This window comes from Rhagoletis pomonella, unplaced genomic scaffold (genome assembly GCF_013731165.1).
Source record: "Rhagoletis pomonella isolate Grant_MI unplaced genomic scaffold, Rhpom_1.0 Rhpom_scaffold_00006, whole genome shotgun sequence".
In the NCBI taxonomy this organism is placed as follows: domain Eukaryota; kingdom Metazoa; phylum Arthropoda; class Insecta; order Diptera; family Tephritidae; genus Rhagoletis; species Rhagoletis pomonella.
Genome location: NW_023458560.1, coordinates 46,052,176 through 46,068,366, shown reverse-complemented (window position 1 = coordinate 46,068,366; position 16,191 = coordinate 46,052,176).

The window sequence follows — 16,191 nt, the reverse complement described above, 5'->3', positions numbered from 1 at the left end:
ACTTCAAGGAACCCCTCAACAATCGAATTAGGAAGATCCTGAGAGGATTACAATTTTCTAGAAATTTTTTTTTCCGAAAATCACCAAAACCAAATTTTAACCAGATTTTAAAAAAATTGTGTAGAAATTTTTTTTGTTGCTTCATAATAGATACTAAGCAAGTTCTTGCTCAATACCGTAATGTTTCATTTTTCTTATCAACTGAATTGGATTGAATTTTTCTTTTAATAATACATATGTTATTTATCTTACCGATAAAATTGAGTTAAATATCATTAGTTTGATACGAAAATTATAGCATTTCACTTGTTTTATCAATTTAATTAATTGAAAGTTTTCAAACAGGTGGCAGTTATCTATTTTTTTATGTTTTGAACCACTGGAGTTTATAGCCAACAAATTAAAAAAAAAATATTAAAATCGGGCCATACTAGCGTAAATTCTAAACACAAAACTATGGTCCAATACATATGTACGTGTAACACATTTCGAGATCATTGGACTAATGCTGGATTAACTATTACTGGTGATTCAGAGGTAGGCATAAATTTATTTTAATATGGAAATTTAAATAACCAAACTTCATTGTCTTTATTGACTGTATCTCTGGATTTCCGATATATCGTTCTGTGCCGATATAATGCGTTTTAATTAAATTGCATTAATTATTCTTTTCACAATACAAGATTAATCTGAATGAGTCATAATATTGAAATGTAATCAAATGCGAGAAAGAGTCTGGAAAAATGATCAGCATAATGTGAATGTTACTGTAGTTTGTTTCATATCAATTGCATAAAAATACTGTTAACAAATGTGTATACATTAGGATGGTCCAAAAGCTTATGTGAGAAGAGTAAAGTCAGAATTTCGATGCTCTCAGCCACTAGAAAGAAACAATTTCTCGTAGAAATGGTGTAGAAAACTTTGAAAATCAATATTTTGTCAATTGGCAAATGTTTATTTAATAATTTTTTTAATAAAAACTATTTTTTGGGGCTCACCCCATTGAATTTTTTGTGGTTACTGCCCATAAAAATATTTAATTAAAAAAAAAAAGGCAAAATAATTCGTTGGGTATTATTCGTTGAAATCTCCTGGTGGAAATAGAGAACAATATAGATTTTTAAGAGTTTTCTATGGAATTTCTTTCTTTTTGCCTATGAAATACAAGGGAATCTTTGATTGATCCAATAATATTTTTTGATTTCAAAAAAACAGTGGCATATTTTCTCGAGAGGGGTGAGAGCATTCAAATTCCGACTTTACTTTCTTTCGACCACCCTAGAATAAATACATACATATATATGTACATATGTGCATACATGCTATTGATACATTAAAAGACAATCGTTTCCGAAACAAGTTTCCTTTATGAGCAATAAACAGCTGCAGTTGCGACAATACGAAAAAATGCGTTTTCGATAAAAAAAAGTACCGGTAAAAAAGTAAAGTTTGTATGAATGTATGTTTACAAATAAGGATAAATTAAATGAAGTATATCATATTTTACTTCAATAACAACGAAAGCTTAGAAATGAATACAAAAACATATACATACAAACATACATACTTACATACATGTATGCACTTTTATATTGGTTATACCCGAAACTCAACTCACACTTTCGACAAAAATACAAATGCGTTTTTGTTGGGCTGTGTTTGAATGTAAGTGCTTTAATATCCCTGCAGTGAAAAGCCAAACCAGTCAGCAAAAATACCAGTTCATTAACTAGTATGAGCTAAAAAGATAGCCTACCAGTTCGATAATTTCGAAGAAAGCGACATCTGCCTTTGAATTGCCAAAGCCAAGAATAAAACGCAATTAATTGCTTTTCTTACAAATGTCGGCAGTGGCGTCGCGTGAAGACTACCGGTTCTGGTTCTGAGAACGCAGGTTCGAGTCCGCTTGGAGGTGGTTAAGATTTTTCCAATTAAATTAATGTAAGTTAAGACACATAATTATTACCATTTAAATTAAATATACATTACAAATTTGAAAATCTAATTTAATTGCAGAAAAGACATATGTACATGTTGAAAGAAATACTTGGGCCATAAAAAAAAAAGCTCAAGTCCAGGCGCAGGGATTTTTTTCAGGCTTTTACTGTAAATTTTAAATTTAATAAAAAATATATATATACATATATTTAATTAAGATAAATTTGAAAATATAAATAAAAAAAATTTCCCAGCGCACAGCGCTTCCCTTCCATATAAAATGTGGGCAAAAATAGAATTATGGGCGGATTTCAATGAAAATCCGCTTCCTAGTAAAATTGACGCTAACTTCAAAAATGCAATTTTTTTTGATAACTTTCATACTTTCACTGTAAATGCAGTTTGAAGTTGAAAATTTGGGTTCTTGTGGCTTACATACCTATGTAGTACATATAGTTCGTTCTATTTTCAAAAGTGAGGTGTCAAATGACAGGGCTTGGCCTGTAAATGTGCTATAAAGTTTTTTATTTTACATTTATTATTACAATATGGGTATCAATTGAAACGGTTTTGAAAATACTTTACTTCTAAATGACACGTAGAAGGGTTGCCACATGTTTAAAAAATCAAATTCATTTTATTTAAGAAATAAGTAAAGAGTAAAAACATTCCTGAGATAATTTAAGAGTCAGTAATTTAAGAGGGATGTAATCTTAATAAATCACTGATTGCCAATGTATGTATTTGTAATAAAATAACAAATACGATGTCGTAAAACTATGTTTTGACGTAATTATTATTTGAGTTTAACTAAATTTGACTTTACAAACAGGTGGCAACCCTCTTCGTAATATTTTCAAGCTAAAACCTTCTTAAATCTCTTTCGTCTGACTCCCTTATGGTGGTACCTATCTATTTTTTTACCTAATTCTTTTAATTCAAATGGAATTTGATTTTTCAAACAGGTGGCAACCGTCTAAATGTAGTTAATACATATTTCGAGTGACACCCATCTCTTAACAATTCATTTGACTATTAAAAAAAATTTGAATCTAATTTTTGAACAATATAATTGTTTAACAGGTGGCAACTCTTTAAAAAAAATAAACCTTCTATTGTCTACAGGTCAAGATTTTTAATCGAACACTTCATATTTGAAAATAGAAAGAAATCGTGCAGATCTCATGGCACTGACAAAAAATAAAAAAATTATTTTATGCATTAGCAAAAAACGCATTACTTCAGAAAGTGCAAAAAATGAGCAGGTTTTTATTTCTTCTTTCGAAAGCCAAAACGCCGTACTATTTAATAAAATAACCTGTTTTTACATATATTTTTTATTCATTCATCTATTTTTTTTTTTCTGGAATACCGCAGGGACACCCGGTGTTTAATCTTATTGCAAAATTTTTCTTCCTGTAATTCTCTACTATCTATATGGAAATAAAAAATGTTAAACCAAAATTTTACACACAACAAACAGACAAAAAAAGGCGATGCTTTGCATTTTGACGTTTTTGAATGCAGCCTATTTTTGAAATTTTCTCCGTGAAGAGCTTACGCATGGCAAAGCTCTTATTAAAATTTTTAGTATCAAATTAGTCGACTTTAGTGGCTTCCTGGCGGCATATAATTTGTTTTTTAGGGAATTTTTCGATTTTTGCTCATTTAGGCGGCACTGCGCAGCGCCTGGACTTGAACCTCGGACCTCAGGAATGCCATGTCAGTGCTTTGCTCTGTCGGCCATTCGAACTGTTGGGGTGCCGCGAACAAAATGGCGTACTTATGCTTTTAAAGGGGAATGAATTGGCAGACTATCTCATCAACAAGTATGATGCTACTAGTATTTCTACTAGTAGATGCTAATGCTTAGCGTGACAATTGACATCTCTTAGAATATAGCCATGTTAAAAATATCAGTCGCTAACATTGAAAAAGGATATAAAGTGAACTAGTCGTGGTAGCAAACTAGTTTATAACTTTTCCTGCAGGGATATCACCAAAAATATTCTTACATACATACAAGCGTACATACATATGTACATATTTCCGATATATGTATGCATTGAAGTAAAAACTCTACCGACTTCAACAGCAAATTTATTGTATTAACGCGCCAATGCATTGCAATGATTCGAATAGCAGTCAAGTTTTTTTTTTTTAATTTGACAAATACATATTTATTTAATAAATATAACTGCTCTTGCAGACTGAAAATCGTTCTGATGGCGCTTCCGCTTAAAAAATTTGTAACTTGTTTTAGCAGACGAGAGTACAAAAAACAAAAAAAAAAACTCCGCTGCAGCTGGTTGACAGGAGTAAATTTTTTTATACAAAAACTTTAAAATATTTATGCTAATGAAATTTTATTAAATTATTGAGAGCCAGTACTAGCTGCACGTAGAAAATTTTTTAAAGGAAAGAAAATAAAAACGGACTAATGGGCAAGTGAGAAATGCCAGTTAACTGCCATGCTCCAAAATAGTGGGGATTTTCCACTATTTTGCCTAAAGTAATCAGTGGAAAGCTTTAATTTTAAACCTCTTTTTAAATGAAGAACATCAAAAAACGTTGATTGAATTGATTAATATCACGTTCTTTAGTCATTATTTTGATTTTCATGCATATTAAATGGAATAAATGCAGTCGTTCACAAAATAATTACTTATGTACATAAATTAAGCAGTAGTAATATTGGTAAATTTAATTGAGTATTTCACTTATTTTACCAACAGTTATCGCCCTTCATCGTGTCTGCGAGCAATTAAGCAACCATTGAATTTAACGCGTTTTTAAGTAGCATTTTTTATGTAAACAGCCACATTAGTGTGGTTGAAATTTTTGTTGAAAAAATCATTTGTACAAAAGTGATAACTCAAATTTAATTTGGTAATATTCGAATTAGGGATTTAAAGCATAACGCGCGACGCAAAAATTTTCCAAATCTCTTGATACAAATTTCATATTTCTAAGATACTTTGGAAAAAGAGCTTTAGGCTAGCTTTATTTATAAAATATTTTTGAAGAGAGTTGCCACTGCCTAAGAAGTAGTTACCCAGCAAAAAATCGGTAATCGCTTTTAGTGGTAACGTGTTCTAGAAGGCATAGCGTTATAATGCCTTCGAATTTTTCCGCTTCTTTTAGGCATTGCCGGTAATGCAAAGTAGAATGTCCAACAATATTTTATTTATTTCGCTTCTTTGTTTGATTTCAGGGAATGCAAAGTAGAATGTCCTATAATATTTCTTTTTTAATTCGTTTCTTTGCTTCATTTCCGGAAATGCAAAGTAGAATGTCCTACAATATTTTATTTGTCTCGCTTCTTTGCTTCATTTCAGGGAATGCAAAGTAGAATGTCCTACAATATTTTTATACCCGAGCGCACTTGTGCACAAGGGTATATTAATTTTGTTCACATAACGGTTGTTTGTAACAGCCAAAACGAATCGAGATAGATATAGACAAATGTATACATAAATGATCAGGATGAAAAAAGAAATCGATTAAGCCATGTCTGTCTGTCCGTCCGTCTGTCCGTCTGTCCGTCTGTCCGTGTACACGATAACTCGAGCAAAAATTGAGATATCTCAACGAAATTTGGTATGTAGGTTTCCCTTAATCCAAGGTAGGTTGGTATTGAAAATGGGCGAAATCGGACTTTAACCACGCCCACTTCCCATATAACGGTAATTTCCAGAAATACGAAAACTGCGATATTTTAGTAACAACTGAAGATAATTCACTCAAAATTGATATTTACAATAATTTTTAGACGAAAAATAAGAATATTATAAATTTTTGGAAAATGGGCGTAGCCACGCCCACTTATGGTTACATGTGTATATCTTGGTAACCGCTACACCAATTTCTTCCAAACTTGGCACAGTTGTTGGCCTTGGTACAGCATAAAAAACCGCCGAAACTTTTTAAAATCGGACAATAACCACGCCCACATCCCATATAACGGTAATTTAGAGAAATACAAAATCTTCGATAAATCATTAAATATTGAAGCTAATTTTTTCAAAATTGATGCTTGCAACAATTCTTTACCAAGAAATACGTTTATGGTAAAATTTTGGAAAATGGGAGTGGCACCGCCCACTTATGATCACATATAAGTATACCGGTAACCGTTCTACCAATTTGTACCAAACTCGGTATGGTTATTGTACTTGCCACGTGTAAGCAAAACGTTGAAAATTATTGAAATCGGACTAATATAACGGCCGATTCTCATATAACGGTAAATTTAAGAAATGCTTGAAACTTCAATATTTCGAAATTGAAGGACGCTAATTTACTCAAAATTGTTACAACTCGGCTTACCATCTAGCGGAAGGTTTCGGAAGGGTGAAAAAACATATATTTAATACTTGCGCCGGGTATTTAATGTTCGGCTCCGCCCGAACTTAGCCTTTCTTACTTGTTTTTATTTCGCTTCTTTGCTTCATTTCGGAGAATGCAAAGTAGAATGCTGCATCGTAGTCAGCTGAAAAATAGAATGAATACCCAAAAATTCTCTTTCTACCGTTACTTTCTGTGGAAATTTGTCTCGCATAAAAATCATGTTTTGCTTTGTTCAATTTGCAGCGAAGTCAGTCAATGAAGTGAAGTACAAGAGTGAGGAAGTACAATTTTAAGCTTAGTTAAATATGCATGTATGTACATACCGATTTTTAAGAAAATCTAAATACCTAAAAAAATACATATGTATGTATAAAAGCTGATTTATAAAAATTTTAATTAATTTTAATCTTTTAAGACATTTTCTGATTTCAATTTAATATAAATAAGTATGTACTTATCTAGGCATTCTACATTAGTTTCTCTGTAAGGCATTCTTTGTTCGCTTCTCTGGATTCTGTTTATCCATGCGTTCTCCCTTCGTTTGAAGGTAATGCTGCGGGTAAGGGCTTACCTCCAATGACATGCCCATGTTAAAATAAGGCCTTCTTGAAGCGAAAGGGTAAGCGATTCCCATCGCCTAGCTCGTTTCCACTTTCGTTTCTGTGGTAATCGTGTTTTTTGCTGGGTAAGTATATTCTTTTATCTCCTAAATATTTTTGGAAGAGGTTCGGAAGTAATCATTAGATATACACCAAGATTTTTATGTTTAGATCATTGCAAAATCGTTATTTTTTATTTGTATTTGTATCGATAAAGAATAATCGTTATTTTTGGATTTCTGTAATTTCGGTAAAATTTCATAGTTATATTGTAATTTACTTCGATCAAAACTAACAGTAATTTCGAAATTATTTTTTCTACAAAATATTTCCTGAAAATAACGATTATGGTATGACCGGAAAAATTAAAATCAAAAACAACGATAAGAAATGTATCGAAAGACTAAAACTCCAATTTAGCGCTTAAATTATGATTTCTATTATGAAATCGTTACGGTTCCTCAGGTTAATTGAAATAGTAGATCGAGGTGACTTCGATACTTGTATGAAATTATTTTGAAACCATTTTATAAGGGGGTTGGAAGATTTCCAAAAAATTTATTTAAATCAACTTTTTCCGTTTACTTAACCTAAAGATTTTTTCTCATTTCGATAGGAATTCTCGACAACTAAAAATCATAAATAATCGAACAAACCTAATACGTCCCATAAAGCAAAAAGTTAAGCACTTTTCAACACATTTCTAGGCAAATCTGATTAATGGCATGCACAACAATAACAATTTACTATAAACGGATTGACATGACAAATATTTTTGTTTCCGATTACTTCACTTATTTGCAAATATTTAAATTAATTTGATATTTTGATAATGCAGCCGCATAACTGAAGTCGGTGATCACATGGAAAATATTTATATTTAAAATTCTTATCTCTTTGATGCAATTTTGTGCACAATACACTTAAGGGCTCTGCTTGATATTTAATTTTTAATAATACTTCGTAGACAACTTGTCTACATAGCTACGAATATTTATTTACCCTTGTGAACCCGTGTTTATTATCTACCTTATCGCAAATTTAGACTTGCCTCCGGCAGCATTAAATTTTGAACAAGTAATTTTTAAGCAAAAAAACAAAAGCGACTTCAATTCTCAGGTACCACATTTCCTTTAAAAAATGATGGAAATCGGTTAACGTGGTCCAAAGTTATGCGGTAACATACATAAACAAAATATTCCGACGAATTGATAACCGGCTCCTTTTTCTGAAGTCGGTTAAAAATTAAAAGGAAAAAACTCCAGATATTATACAACTCTAAATAAATGAAGCAGTATTAGTTTAAAACTTTTTTTGGGGTCGCTGAACCTGAATTTGACTTTCATTTGTTTAACAAAAGAATGGGTTTCGAGATTACTGGAAACAACTGCGAAAGGTCCCAGAAAACAGGATTTTTACCTATGTCTCGAAAAGCTTTCTATGGAAAAATAAATCAAGCTCTTGATCTGCGAACGCAAATTAATTGCTTATATTTAAGTACCATGCGGTTCGATTTATTTTCTTTTTTTCGGTTAAATATAGAGCTAATTATGTGCCACACAAAGGTCCAAAGAAATAACAGAAAACCAATGTTTTTCCTTTTTTTGTATTTCATAGATACATACGACTGTCACGTACGTGACGTATGGAAATACCCATATCAGCTCTTCGGTTTTGTTTTGAAAAGTTAATGTTGCCTGCGGCATCTTTTAATATACGATAGGGCGATTCATATTTACCCTAATCAAGTGTGCTTTAAACTACAGCTTGCCTAAAGCTTTTTTTTGACACCAATATTGAAAGACTCCTTCTAACTTGGTAATAGTCCTTTAAATAAGACTTTACAAACAGGTGGCAACCCTCTTCAAAAATATATTCAAACTAAAACCATTTTAAACCTAAACATATTTTAATGAACTTATGAAGTAATTTGAATTTAACTTTTTAAGCAGGTGGAAAATATCTTCAAAAATCCAACTATTAAGAATGTTCTTCACAGTTAGTATTTTTTTAAAGGACTTTGTAATTTGAAAAATATGATTAAAAAAGTAAAATAAATTCAGTGCAATGTAGAATAACAGAATGGGTATGAAATCAAAGAGAAACTTCTGTATGATAAAATTGAATATGTGCCTTTAAAATTTTATCCTTGTATATCCTTGCAATTTTACAATAATTATTTTTGTAAAAATTATATGTGAATGACTCATATAAGTTCTAAGTTTATTAGTTAAAAAAAAAAACCTATTAAAAGGTCCTTTTCAATACCTATTTATGTTTTCGTCCTTGCAAACCAAAATATTTTAATTTTCTTAAATTCTACAGAATTTTCTCTTATATTTGGTACCCATATTGAACTGAATTTTTAAGATAATTTTTGGAATTAAACACACCATTGAAAATAGAAAGTCCTTTAAAAAAAGTCTGATGTCAGAGAGAGAAACTAAAAACGCAGTTTTACTATATAGTATATTGATTGCTTCGTGTGTTTCATTGTTTTTTTTGATTTTGTCGCACGGTGTTATATATGTATGTTTATATGCTATATACCTTCACAATTGGATAGATATTACTTCTCGAATAAGGAACAACCCGAATGAAAAATATTTGCAAAATTTTTTTTTATTTGAAGAATTTTTAAAACTCTTTCGTTCGACACTTACATTTTTAAACAACCAAACTTAGTTGTTTTTCTTTTATTTTTTCGAATTTGGTTGTTTGGTAGTTTTTGCTCTGATTTGGATTTTTTTTTAAATTAGAAATTAGCAACTTTTTTTCTTCACAAAAAGTATTATTGCATACTGAATGCCAGAAATAAATAAATGTATTTTTTTAATTCAAATTTTTACAGACAATTTCACGTTAGCAATTTAAGTGAAACATGACTTAAATTTTTTGCATTTTATTAGGAAATTTACAGAAAATAAAAAATCATTTTCAACTTAAATTACTGGTGGAACCGGCTGTTAATGTAACATGTGCATATCAAATACATATAAAAAGTAAATTTGTGATTGAACGCACAAGTATTTCAATAATTTTTGTTTCTTGTAATAAGTTTTGCTTTTGGTAATAGATATGTGAAAAACCAAGTAGTGGTTTTTTTCAATTTGGTTGTTTTTTTCAGATTTTGGTTGGTTATTTTTTTAACAAGTGGCAACCGTGATTCAAACCTTAAATCCTTTTCGTCTGACATTTTGATATTTGTTTCAATCATCTGATGAATTAAGTTCAATTTGACTTTCTGAGCAGGTGACAACACCTATAACGATTGATTAATAGATCATTTAACTTCATAAATTATTTAAATTTTTTTTTGAACAGGTGGCAACCTTATTCAAACGCTCCAAAAATATTCTGAATGTTCAAACTAAAGACACTCTTTTATTTCACATCCATGCTTTAATATTTCATAAAACTTGTGTATACTTTAATTTAATTTGACTTTTAAAACAGGTGGCAATCCTCTTCAAAATATTTTTAAACCGAAACCTTCGTAAACTTCGATCGTCTGACAATGGGGGAGATACATATGTATTTCGATTACATACCTTGTTTTTTTTTTTTTTTGTTGAGGACGACTAAAATAACTAACTACATACTTACTTAATTTAAAATAGGCGATGACTGTAAAAGAAAATTGCTGACGTAGCTGTGGCGATTTTATTGCAATCGTTGGGCTAACTTTATCATTAATTTAAGGTGTTAAAGCTACCTAAATGTATGTACATTTTTTTTTTTTGGTTGCACGCGATCATAAACCAATAAATCATAAGCTACTAATCAATTTTAGCGTAAATATTCGCGAACAATCAACCATTATAAAGGTGAAGTCATGATTTTTATAGCACCATCACTGTGCTAAGTCAAGTCAAGTAGCTGGCGAATAAATGCTTTTCGCTAATTATCTTGGCATAAATTATGCCAATTTATCAACTTTTAATCGATTTCACTTACGTTTGATAATACTTTAAATTCAGGCATAAATATATATATGTATGTACTATATGTATGTATCTAAGTTTGATCACACGTTGGTATTATTATTCGATCCACTGATACACGCACGCGATAGCGTGTGCCGATGAGATTATGTACATACATATGTATGTAGTAGTTATGTACTATTGTGCAGCCGAGTGGGTGCATTAGTACTTAATAGTGGGCAGAATAAATGGCATCCGCTATATACAACTGTTAGTGTGATTTTGAAGCGTTTTCCACAATGTATACTTAACATTAGTGTCCTATACATAGCGCTTGCGCCGGCTACTTTATCTCAACTGATCGATAGCCTTCAATCTATCCTATCGAGAACGTCGTGCAACAGACTACCTTAACTCGATGAACTATTCTAATTTTATGCTAACTCAGCGCTGTCAGACAAACTATCCTATCTCAGATTTGTCAGAGAAATTATCAAAACTCAGACGCGCTTATTTTTTACATCGTACTGTGTTAAGCATAATAGTGTAATAATTTTTTCCTTATTAATAAAATTTTGTTGGTGATGCAGTATAAAATCACATAACACTCTTTGCAAGTGGACTACTCAGATATGCAGTATGAAAAATTCCGTTTGAATTTTGTAGCCTATAAACATTCTTGGAAAGTAGACAGTAGGTGTCCTAATATACAAAAAAACAAGTAAGAGCAGCGCTGTCTTCGGCTATGCCGAAGGCTTCATACCTTTCATGAACATCTGCAAATTTTAGTTTGACAGGTTACTGATTTTGAATACATCTGCATACATCGATAGAGGAGTTACATACTTATATAAAAAATCGCATCTAAACAATCAGAGGTATGGAAGATATACTTTATATGGCACCAATCTAAGTGATTTTCACCGCTATGTGATCGGTATGTAAACCGGTAACACAATTTATTGGATTTAGTTTCCTACATAAAGGAGATATATCGCAAAAACTGGTATCTGAACAATCAGTGCTATAGGAGATAAAGCTTATACAGCATAGATTTTGACGATTTTCTCAGTAGACTTTGTATTATTATTTATAAAATATCTTACGAAATTTAGCGGTTTTAGCTGTTCAAATAAAGGAGTTTTACAGTAAAATCCCATATCTGAACAATCAGATGTATGGAATATATATGTTGTAGTCACCCGATCCTTGTTATTTTCACTGTAAGTATTCCGTTAATAACGAGTGAAAATGGTGCGAAATTTCATGTTCCTAGTTGCATAAATGGAGGAGTTATGATAAAAGACCTCATATCTGAACAATCAGTTGTATAGGGCCTGCAGGCTATAGTGACCCGATCTTCGTTATCTTCACTGTAAGTCTTCTGCTGATAATGAGTGACCACAGTGCAAAATTTCATGTGCCTAGCTACATAAATGGATGAATTATAACGAAAAATCTCATATCTGAACAATCAGTTGTATGGGAGCTATAGGTTATAGTTATCCGATCTTTTTAATTTTCACTGTAAGTTTTCTGTTGATAATTATTGAAAACAGTGCGGAATTTCCTGTTCCCAGCTATATAAATGGAGGAGTTATAACGAAAAATTTTATATCTGAACAATCAGTTGTATGGGAGCTATAGGTTGTAGTGAACCGATCTTTGTAATTTTCTCCGTAAGCATTCTGTTGATAATGGGTGCAAGTGCTGCAAAATTTCATGTTCGTAGCTGCATAAATGGAGAAGTTATAACGAAAAATCTCATATCTGAACAATCAGTTGTATGGGAGCTATATGTTAAAGTGGTCCGATTCTTCCGGTTCCGACAAATGATTAATACATTATAAAAATACACCCACCTACCAAATTTGATCCGGATATCTCTAAAACTGAGAGACTAGATTGCATACAAACAGACAGACAGACGGACAGACGGACAGACGGACATGGATAAATCAACTCAGCTCGACGATCTGATCATATAAGTATACATTTTAATGGGTCTATCTCTTCTTATTCTGGTACTTACAAACATCGGACCAAAGTTATAATACCATTTCATGCTCATGAAAGGTATAAAAAACAATGGTACAGCCGTTACCGAGCTTTCAAAATATACGTGCATACATATCTATATTAGTATAGATAACTAAAATTAATTAATAACAAATTAAGTAAGTAGTCAATGTGATGGTGTCGTATAGTTATGATAAGCACTATAAACATATGTGCATAAACTACAAACCAAATTTGACAAGAAATGACGGAAAATAGTTCCACAATACATCGTATTTCTATCCCTTAGGAAACACCAACAACCAAATTAAGAGTCCCTAAAGGCCCTGAAAAATTTCGAATAAGTCCCCCAAAAAAAATTATAAGTATTTGAAAAATCTCCCAAAGTCCCGAAGAGTCCTGAAAAGTTTTGAAATTTCTTGAGGAAAACTCAAATAAAATAAAACTGAAAATAACCCGAAAAAATCTAGAAGAAGTTAATTTTCATTTCAAAACCTACCTATACAGATTTATAATTGAAGAGGTATGCACCGCATCTCGGTTGGTTGGTTGGTTTGAGTGGATTGTCACGCTGGTGAGCAGTAAGCAATTCATATATAGAGAGGCCGCTGCTCTCTGAAACATTGTGCAGAAATGGCTTGCCAAGTGCCTTTAGCCTTATCCTTGCGAGGGCTGGATACTCGCACAGGAAGTGTTCGACTGCACCTTTTGAGCAAGGGTAAATTCAACTGCGACAAAATCCTTTCCGCATGTACCACAACGGGCCAATACCCTGTGCACACTGCACTAAGCTTATAAGTAGGTATCGTCTTTGCTCATTCCTAAGACAGCCTTGGTTTTATGTGGGACGTGGTTGGTTTTATGTGGGACACCCAGAACTGCCAGGTAATCCTGGACGATCCTGTAAATAAATTGATAAATTTCTGTAAGGATAACTTTAGGTTATATTGCTTAATGAAAACCCCTGTACCAACCCGCATTCCATCTTTGACCCGTCAGTAAAGACAGTGAAGACCTGCCAGAACTGAAAATTTTCTTGAGTCCAGTCACTTCGGCTTGGAAATTTCGTGCGGAGTTTGTGGTGAACCCAGCTATTGGATACGATATAGTCAATGAGCAGCGCTTTAATTTCAACGCGCCCTAGTGGGTCGATTGTGCTCTCCCCTCATTAAAACATATCTCTTATTCCTATAGACTACAGAAAGTCCAGTCCATTCGTCGTCCCGATACCGCTTAATATTCAAAAAGCCTGAGGATGGTGCTTCCTCAGTTGATTCGCAGATACGGCAGAGATGATTCGATCAGACTGTGTCCGTTAAATGCATTGTTCGACTGCCGCTCTTCGTGTACGTGTGAAACACACATGTGCTCAGAGAGCTCTCTGTGAGCTATGGCCTGCCCACCACTGACCTAAACTAATAAATACTTCAAAAATTATCCTTTTTTCTGGAAAAGTATTAAATTTTCATTTTGTTGTCAAAACTTCAAATAAATGTTTACTGTTTTAATTTTTTTTTTACGCATTCCTACTATATCAATACTCTCCTTAGAAATGAAGATTCCAATTACATACATATGTATGTGTGACAAGTCACTCGAATGTCGCTACGAGCTTATCGAAGTTTATAGGCATAATAAATTTGTGTTGTCACGTATACTTACTTAGTCATCTTTGGTATAAATGAAATCATGGGCCAGAATTCCATACTTACAATATGTTATGTGATCCTGCAACCGACCGTGAAGTCAATAGAGGATATCCTCATGCATAGATACTTTAATTCAGACACCTTTTTCGACATCCCAGAGACTTTTAACAACGTCTTTCCGGGTGCAATCGTTAGTTACTGGATTAGCTTGGTGTTGAAACCGCAGGCTCGGACCCCAAGGTGGACATCTCTCACGTCTCACGAAGATGAATACGAAGACTTATGTCAAGCTAAACACGAATACGAAGACTATTATGAGGACGAATACGCATACGATCCGAAGACGAATGCGAAGACAGCGACTAAAACGAATACGAAAGTGAATGCGCAGACTGAGACGAACTAACGGACGACAGGTCTTATGCGGTTGTTGCCGCTATTGCAGCCGCTACAACAACAACAACTAAGAAGAAGAATATGTATGTACATACATATGTATATTAGGGTGGACCTTAAAAAATCAAATGAACGACTTCTTTCAATCTCAGCCCCTCAATCGGTAATACCACGGTCAGAGATAAAACATATAAATTTTGGTTACGACGTCTTCATAGGGTAACCTGAACTTTGAAACCTGTGCGCCACGCCTTAACCGACTCCAATCGGGACCAAAATTTATATGCGATATCTTCGCCTATAGTAGCACCGACGTAGGTTTTGAGGCCTAGGAAATCTGATGTAAAAATTTACTTCCTATATTTAAGGACCGCCCTAATGTATATACAAAAGCCAGGAAATCGGCCGAATTTCGGTAGTAACTGCAACTCCTTATGTCAAATATTTTATTTTCATAAATATATATTTTCACTGAGATTTCTTTTTTTTTAACACACGCTACAGTGCAAAACTGTGCCCGTGGTTATTTTTGTTAAACATTTGCAAAATTTTTAAAGTTAAAAATTGTTTATTATTTTTTTAATGCTTTAATCAAAACCATATATAGTAAATCAAACTTTAAATTTTTATGCAGTGCTTAGAAACATTTAAAAAAATTTCATCAAAATTTTAACTTTTTGACCTGAATTTTTAGAAGATTAGAAAGTGCTAGTTTTAAACAGCAGAAACATCTCGTCGATTTTTAATATTTTTTTCTGACGGCGTTGATCTTTTAAAACTTTCTTTGCATATGGTCTTCCGCATTTCTGCCAAATGCAAAACAAATTTGTGTGGAAAATAAGTGCAAAAAGCCGTCAGCAAAAAAGAAATATTAAAAATCAACGCGATTTTTCAGCCGATTAAAACTTGCACTTTACTATACTAAAATTTAACAGGCTATAAAACTGTAAATGCAAAATTAAAAGGCGCAAAATTTTTATGAAAATTTGCTGAATTTTGTTAAGCCCTGCATAAAAACTGAAAGCTTGATTTATATGGTTTTGGTTAAAACGTTAACCAAATTTTTATAAAAAAGTTAAAAAATTAACTTTAAGAACTTTGCAAATATTTAACAAAAACCACCCGGACTCAGCTTTGCACTATGGTGTAGCTATTCTCTTAAGCTGGAAAACTCCTCGAAATCCTTGATAGTCTTCAAAAGTTACTCAACCGTCAAAATTTGTCTAAAAAAATAATTATTTTGAATTTGCCAGTTTTTCGAGCTTATGGGGACCACATCGCTTACTTTTGTGAAGAAACGAAGAAAAC